Raw genomic sequence first — 8,562 nt, forward strand, 5'->3', positions numbered from 1 at the left:
TAATCATTGTTATTTTAATTTTCTCTGGAGTCTGGACCTTGACTATACCTTGCTCAAGAAATTTGGACAAAAAAATTGACTACCCTGATCTAGTATTTCCAGCTCTAGCACAGGCAAAGCATCAGATAAATGCAACTTTACCTGGCAAAACTGGATTTCAAAATATGCAAGACATCCACAGTGAAAGTTTCAGAAAAATCTACCACTCATTAGTTTAAACCCACAAGTCAACTGTGCCTCATGCTGCAGAGGAAAGTGAAAAACCAAAAGTCTCTGCCAATCTGATCCAGGGGGAACCCCAAGTAGAGTCTATACCAAAAAGTTGATTCCAGATGAAGTCTAGGGTCAATTACAACAAACTTAATGCATATCGGTCACCAAGAGTTAATCTCATCCCACAGAGAGATTTACTCTTCTGTTCAATTTAAAGCAGATGCCTCTAGTGTAACATTGTATGCATGGATATGTAATAAGCATATTATGATCTGAGAAACCTACAAACAGGTATTCTGTTTTAGCTACACAATCTCTTCCATCACTAATTTTGACTAACCCAGATTCACAAGTTGCATTAAATTGCGCCTATAGTTTACAGACTAGAGCAAAAAGCTAGTTTATAACCTCCCTAAACTTTGAGCACTAGCAGCTATATTTTAGTCATAGCCAGTAGATCAACCAGGCCTATGATAAAGGCCTAGTCTGTTGCAAAGATTTCTGGAAGTCTTGATTCACATGTACAGCTATGTGAAACTTCAAGTTTAATTTCCTTTTTCTAATGCTAAGGTTTCAGCTCTTCGTAGATTCCTTAAAAGAAGATTCATTATGACTATTGGTGTCACCACTACAAGCAGTGGAGTTTAAGTGGTCTTTCAGCCCAGAGCATCTTTGCAGGCTCAGGGAGAAGTACAATGTCACCATTCCTCCATTAGCACAGCATAATTTTCCTGAATATGGTGTCCCATCATCTAATCACAGGTCTGCCTCTAGATCAACCTGACTTTGGTTGTTCTTGCATTATTTTCTTTGGCATCTTATCCATTTGTTTTCTACAGAGTCCCACCAATGGCTACAACTGGAAAAATTACAATCCTATACCCTGATTTAATGCCTTACTCTAAATTCATTGGTCTTTATTTATTCTACTTTGTCTCTGCCATCTTTCAAAGAACTCATTTCATTTAGCCTTCTAATATAACTACTTGCAGACCTCTGTCTAATACTGTTGGTACATTGCGTTGATAAGTTTTGTAACGTATCATTTTGTCAATGTCATGAAGCACTTGCAGCTAAGTCACATCTCCCTTTAACCTCCTTCTTGGTGGAACCATCAGATGAAGCGGTCTAGAAACAAAATTCTACTTGTTTTAGGACTTCACTGCTGCATTTGAACACTATTGTCCCTTTCCTCAAGATAAATGCCAAGATGACAAAGTGGTTACAAGTCCCAGTTGACCATGCTGGTTTTCCTAAGGTAGCAAGGAGTATCATCATGAATTCAAGTGTGCATACCCATTGCACTAGGTTATCTGCATAATCCCCTTATCTTAATTCTAGAGCTAGTGTCAAACTCTAACAAGTGCTCAGTCATTTGGAGCTTTTTTGCACCTATTTTCTCTCTAGTCCTTAGAAAAAAGTAGTAGGTATTGTAGTACTGAATCACCTCCACAGTCCTAGTTAATGCTCACCTGTTCATACAACCAAGATCATGACAGGTTTCAGAGTAGCAGCCGTGTTAGTCTGTATCCACAAAAAGCACAGGAGTACTTGTGGCACCTTAGAGACTAATAAATTTATTAGAGCATAAGCTTTCTGAAGTGGGCTGTAGCCCATGAAAGCTTATGCTCTAATAAATTTGTTAGTCTCTAAGGTGCCACAAGTACTCCTGTGCTTTTTATCCAAGATCATGTTACCCCTGTCTCCCCCCCTCCCAAATTGCTACACTGGGAGCTCATGTTGAGTTGTTTGTCCTTTTATTACCCCCTTTCCCACCCTTAGGGAAAGGAGTTCTTCTGAAAGTCCCCATCCAGTAGGTATGAGGACCATTCCTTGATGTATGACTTTGCATTTTAATACAAACAAATGCATTGCTTTCATGGTAAAGCCATGTTACCAGGTGATCCAGATTGGTTCAGAATGCCCTGGCATTCTGACCACCTTTGTTTTCTGCAAATTTACTTCTAGATCACTGATCTAAAGATTGATCATTAAACCCAGTAGTGATCCCTGTGGATCCCCACTAGATCACACCCATCTGATTATTAGGATTACCTACTGACAACTGCTTTGAGAGGTCAGTTAACCAGTTCTTATTGAGAACAGTTAATATAAGCTCAACTTAAATGAACAGTTCTCAATAAGTAGGTTGAGTCAGGGAGGCAGCAACCAAAGGGGATGAAGTACTATTTTGAGGAGCAAAGGGACAACTGCCCTCCTTAGAAAGCCAAGATATGTCAGAGTGAGGCCCCACTGAAAAATGGTCCACCAAAGACAAGTGATTACTTTCTGGAGATCTGTTCCTACACAGCTTATATACCCAAGGATTGAAGCTGCCTTCTTTTACTCAGACTTTTCTTGCCATTGCAGGTATGTGCTCCCCCACTGATAGAAGTGTACATTTCTGCATTAATTACCCTATTTCCCCACCCCTTTTGGAAGCTTATGCACCAGTTTAGGTTCCAAAGAGTCTCTTTAGAGTATTCCTAAGGCTTAGATGGGAAAGATTGGACCCATTTTCACTGTGGAAGTCTGATTGTGTTTTTGCCTACAGAGGGGATGTCCAGTTTCTAACTAGATTGTCCAAAGCCAATAGCAAATGCACACTGTATAAAGCTTCCACTGAAGACTATTATGAATCTGGGAATGAGCCAGGTTTGCAGGTTGCACTTTGAGCCAGGTTTGAAATAAGCCAACACAGAGGGCTGTTGTATCCCTGGCCTGGAACAGATGTTTGAAAACTATGGTGTGCCAGTATTTTACTCCAGAACATGGTCCTTCAGATTTTATTGCAAAAAGCAATACATTTGATGCACAGTTAAACAGTTTGGAAGTCATTTACCATGCCATGGGACGCACTCTCACTCAGCTAGCTGGGAGACTCAGTCATTTTTCCTGCTGAGCCAGATGTTCAGGAATGTGCAAAGGTTAGACTATTGCAAAGTTAATGTTTTAGTGAGTTGGGCTTCTTTACTCTTTAAGATGAGCCTCAAGAGTAGCTCAAAAAAGCACCATATTTAGTTTAAAGAATTTCATTAACTATAACCGTTTAGTGGTCTGAGAAGACCTTGTGCTGTATGAGTACTCCCAGACTATTGCTTTGCGTAACCACTTTAGAGATAAAATACCCCTTGTTCATTGCCTTAAGTAGGGTGACCACCTTTTCAGACGTGGGATACATGCTGGATCCCCTTCTTCCCCCCCTACCCCCCAATGGCCCTGCCGAGGCCAGAAGCCAGAGCTGGGCCATGGTAAGAGTTGCTCAGGGAGCCCAGGCTGCTGTGGGGAAGCCATGGACCCTCCACCTGCCCAGGGCAGGGTGCCAGAGAGCAGTCCCACCACCCAGGAAGAGGCTGGCCCCACCTGAGCCTCAGGAAGGTGCCAAGCAGAGCTGTGGAGAATCCAGGACAAATGCTGTCCTGAGTTCTTCAGCCCAAGACTTGAACTCTGCATTTTGGGACTCCCCTGCCTAATTTGGGACAGGTGGTCACCCTCATTTTAACTTAGGGTTTCTAGGATCTAGGAGGTGCTTCAGGTTAAGCTATAACTACCCAAGTAAAATGTGCCCTAACTGAGCCAAGGGGCCTTGCCATTTTCAGAAGCAGCTAGTTCAGAAGCTATACATGCCTAGCCAGAAATAGGGAGGAGATGTAGATAGAGGAACTTTGTCTTGAAGTTGTGCACCACACTACCTTTCCCCTCTCCACATTCCTCTTGAGGGGAGGGTCTGATGTTCCCAAGTAGTCCCTGCACTCTTAACAGAAGCTGAAGACTTATTGGGTAATCCAGCCAGGTGTGATCAGTTGGGCCAGCTAGTGCTTCTAGTGTTCAAGGTATTCTCTAGCCCAGGGAGAACAATGTTGATCATTAAGATCAGCAGGTGAGCTGCACTGTTTTATTACTGTTGTACAGGACACTTATTCTCAATCTAATTCTCTTGAAAGTCCTACTCCAGTTTGAAGCCAAGTCAGAGACCAGCGAGAACCTAGACAGACCAAGGCTAAGTTGAAGTCAACATATTGCCAAGTTAGAAAGTCAAATAGCAACCGCTGTTTTAGTTTGTGTTGGCAACCACTTCGTATACAACTGAGCAAGTCTTTGGTTGCTGCACTGTTATGCAGTGCCACAAGAGCAGTATTCACAGGTGAGTACTTATCCAAAAGCTCTTTGCAACAGGATAGATGAGATGCCATTAGTTCAATGATGAAGTAAAGGCATCCACTAGTGACTGCTCTGAATAAGTCAGCAACCAGGGCACTACAAGCCATTTAACCCAAGAAGGAGAAAGTATGCCCACAAGAGCCATAACTTAACCACCAATTGGTTACATATGGGGCAAATAACTTGTCAGATGGGTCTGAAGCTTTCAGATAAAGTCAGTCTTTGGAAGAAGCAAGTGCTTAAGACTCAGGGGATAAAGTGATGCACAATTAATCCCATTTAACTGGCTGTTGATTGCCTGCCAAGACCACCCTACTATACATACAACATGAAGTCCACCTTGCTTTGAAAGCTGCACACACAAAAAAGTGGCTTTATGTGTTAGGTGCATGCAGTATTGTATTCCACTGTGGATGCTAGAGTCTTCCACAAAGCAAGTAGAACACCTGGAAACATGGTTTTTACTGATAGTGGAAACAAGGCCACTCTGCATTTTGGCCTTAGACTGCACAGCAGCTAACACTTTGAAAGCAGAGACCAGATCACCTTTTGAGATCTGCTCTTGCTTTATCACCACTCAAATAGGTTAGGTGCACACAACCAGACATGGCAACTTCATATACTGTACTGTGCATGTCATCTAATCCAGGAGTATGATTGATCTGGGAAGAAACTCAAAATCTGCACCTTCAGCATATGTATACAGAATACATTGCATGGACTATTAGTTGCCAGCCCTTTATGTAGCCTTGTCTACAATAGCACTGGAAAGAGGGCCACATTTGTATACATTTCCTCTTCTGCCCCCATTCCTTTAGCTATTGGAATCTAAAGCCCTTCAAATGTGACTTCTAGTCCTTTAATTTTACACTTCTTGAATTTAAAGAAGGATTATTTCAGGGAAATGTTTGTATTATTCATTGTGCCAGTTTCTCATGCTTCTTTCAGTTAAAAGCTTAAAAATACTAATTGAAAGAGGAAGCAGCAAGTAATTCAGCTGAGTTATTGGAGAGTTAGAAAAAAGTTGGAATATGCTAGCCCTCAGACACTTGAGAAATTTGGCCCTCATACTCCTGAGTTTTACACTAGTGTAAGTGAGGTAGAGTTTGGCCCTCAGCAGCTATGGTCAGAAATTGTTCCACTTAGTGGAACATCCAGACTCATAAGGTATGGTCTACAGGGGACAGACTATTGCATTAAAAACTACATCCACTATTAGTCTTAGGATTCTCCTTAATTTGAGGTTCCTATCTTGATGCTTCTACTTCTGGTGTAATACTGAGATCAGTCTCAGAAACAGAACTTGCCTAGCACTCCTGTCAGGATCCTGTGGGGTGAAATGTATTTAGTGCTGGACCATGCATAAAGAGTGAGAGCATTCAGCATGCACATATGGCATGGGGGAGGAGGGGAGAGAGGGGTAGCACAGCACCTCACATAGCAGGCATGTTTGTTGATAAGAAACCTCATAGTAAGACATGTCCCATGCAGCCATCTACCTCAAGGCAGGAAATCCTGGTATTTCAGACTATTAATTACAACCCCATGCCCAAACTAGTATGCATCTTATATGCCTGTGGGAGGCTGTGTCTTAACTCAAGCATTTTAGTGGAGCTCATCCACCTGATAGTTAAGATTAGTTTTACCATGCACTTCATAGAAGTTAGACCTGTAGCAAGGCAGGCTGACTTCTTGAAAGGCTAAGATATTCCAAGAATCATTGAATAAGAAATACACAGATGGTTAAAAACCATTTCAAAGGCTTTGTTTCCTCAGAAGTTTCTAGGCTCTGTGGATAGCAGCTTCAATAGTTTATTTTAGGATTGTGGCCAATAAGCTACAGTACTTCCATTACTCTAGGATGGCATTTTGTTTCAAATAGTTGTGCAATTAGATTTTGAAAGCCTCTATTATGAACATAGCATCCCTCTTCATAGCTTGTGCTGCTAGTTGTCTCTCGTTACCTCCGTTTCCAAATATGTTAAGCAGAAAATTCACCTGCCATTTATAGAAACTGAAATAATTGCATTTCTGGCCCTGCATCAAGGACCATGAGAGTTAAATTGTGAGGAGAGAAGAAAAAAATTGGGGAAACATGGAGAGGCCAGAGGAAAAACTGACAGTAAAGTAAACGTCTCTGCTAGACTGCCTAGTACTTTGTCCTCCTCACAGCATGTGCTTCTTCATTGTCCCTTGGTACTGCAAGTGCTTGCTATAGCTGAAAGAGTTATTGCATGTAAATATTAACCTTGAATTAGAACCCAGGAGGCTAAGAGGACAGGAAAGCAAGGCTTTATTGCAGACTCCAACATATCCTGTTGGGAATAAGGGAAGTTGCCAGAACTGCTGCAATAATTTAAGTACTAGGAACATAGATTTGTAAGGCAGTGTTTTCTCCCAAACTGTTAGTCATTTGAATTCCTAGTAGTTTAGAAAGCTTGTATTTTTGTACTCTGCTTCAGCTCTTACTAAATGAGTCTGGAGAAGACAGGCACTACAACCCAATAGTCAGGAACACTATTAACAGCAGCTGCATAAAGATACCATTAATTTTTTGTGAAAAGGACATCTTTAGTCTATTACACAGCTATTGGATGATATTGTCAGTTTCCAGTGGCACATGTGAAGAAATCTATTTTTAAGAGATGCTGCAGTTTGCCTGGCAGCTCTTCAGATTTTTTTTATTATTATTATTATTTTAATAGGAGCACTCTCCCCACAAGTGGGTTAATTTACTAAATAAAGTTAGTGGAATAAGCGGAAACAGGGTAGAGAGAAACATGCTGCTCTCATGAGATTCTGAAATAATCATTGATGCTATCAGGACATTAATACTTGGGGCAGCTTCTGCTATACAATAGCACATTCATGTATGTCCCTGTGTGGCTTGACCAACAATGACAATTATGCACATAAATCTCTAGACTGGATGCTAATGTTGCACATTTTTCTGTTTAAACACAGTTTCATTGGTAATGCACTGAATAACCTTGAAAGGCATTGTGCAAGCATTAGTGAATTAGAAAAAATGAATGCACTATTCAGATACATCTGTCTTTTGAACAGTGTCTTTTGTGCACATCTGGAAAGTTGAAGTGCTATATTGGAAGTGTTTTGCTTCATTATTAAAGCACCCAAAATGCTAGAGCACTGTATGCTTTGAGTGGACAAGGGCATCAAGTTTACACTTTAAATTGAATGAACCTACTGTAGTGCAACAGCTTAGATTGTGACATGACCTGCTGAGTAAGAACTGAACTTTCCCCCCTTATGATCAAAGTCATACCAGTCAGCCAGCAAGCAGTCTAACAGACATGGGGGTAGAGCCTAATCTGAGATCCTAGTGGGGTTAGCCTCCTCGGGGGCCTCACTACAGATCATAGTTCATTCCCCTGAAGTAAATTGGTAATCCCCCCAACTTCACCTTTCTGGCTCTCATTTCTGAGAAATTTAAATGAATTCTCATTTCTTAGTGTCCCAATGACATTATGGGGGTATCAGTGCAAATACAGCAGGCTTCAGAAGAAGCCTGCTTATGTAGCATTTCCCTTTTATTAAGGGGAATACTTTACACCACACTGCATTTTTGGCAATATATGTTTGTCTCTTGCCTACATCTAGGAATGTAGAGGCAGTTTGCATGAGACTGATCCAGAGCTTTGTCATCTCCACCAGCTGTAATTTGGTGAACTGTTTTTTCTATATGTTCCACTAGAACCAGATGTGAAGACTCAAGCAACCAAAATCCAGATGCAAACTGAGTCTTGATGGTGGCCAATGGACACCTTGCCTTTTAAAGCAAATTAATTTTATTAAAGCTAATGTTTAAATTATATACTACACAGGTTGAGAAAAGTGTCTTTACATCTGGGTAGAGTTGCTTAGATTATCCACTAATACAAAGTTTGTTTAAAAACTCATAAGATACATACTGCAGTTTATTCAGTTCACTTGTCTTATCTCTAACCATGGATGACTATCACAAACTGTTGAATCACTCACACTAGAATCATTTTTGGTATGCCATTTACTACTAGTCACTCTTTTCACACCAGGCATAAATGCTTGGCTCCCCTCCCCACCAGCCACTAAGAGTCCTTCCTCTTTCCCCCTTTCCAAAGGACTGGAGGTTTTTTAAAAAAGGGGCCATAATCCAAGTTAATGTTGATGGCAAGCTCATCTCAAAGT

This window comes from Emys orbicularis, chromosome 6 (assembly GCF_028017835.1).
Source record: "Emys orbicularis isolate rEmyOrb1 chromosome 6, rEmyOrb1.hap1, whole genome shotgun sequence".
NCBI classification, from domain to species: domain Eukaryota; kingdom Metazoa; phylum Chordata; order Testudines; family Emydidae; genus Emys; species Emys orbicularis.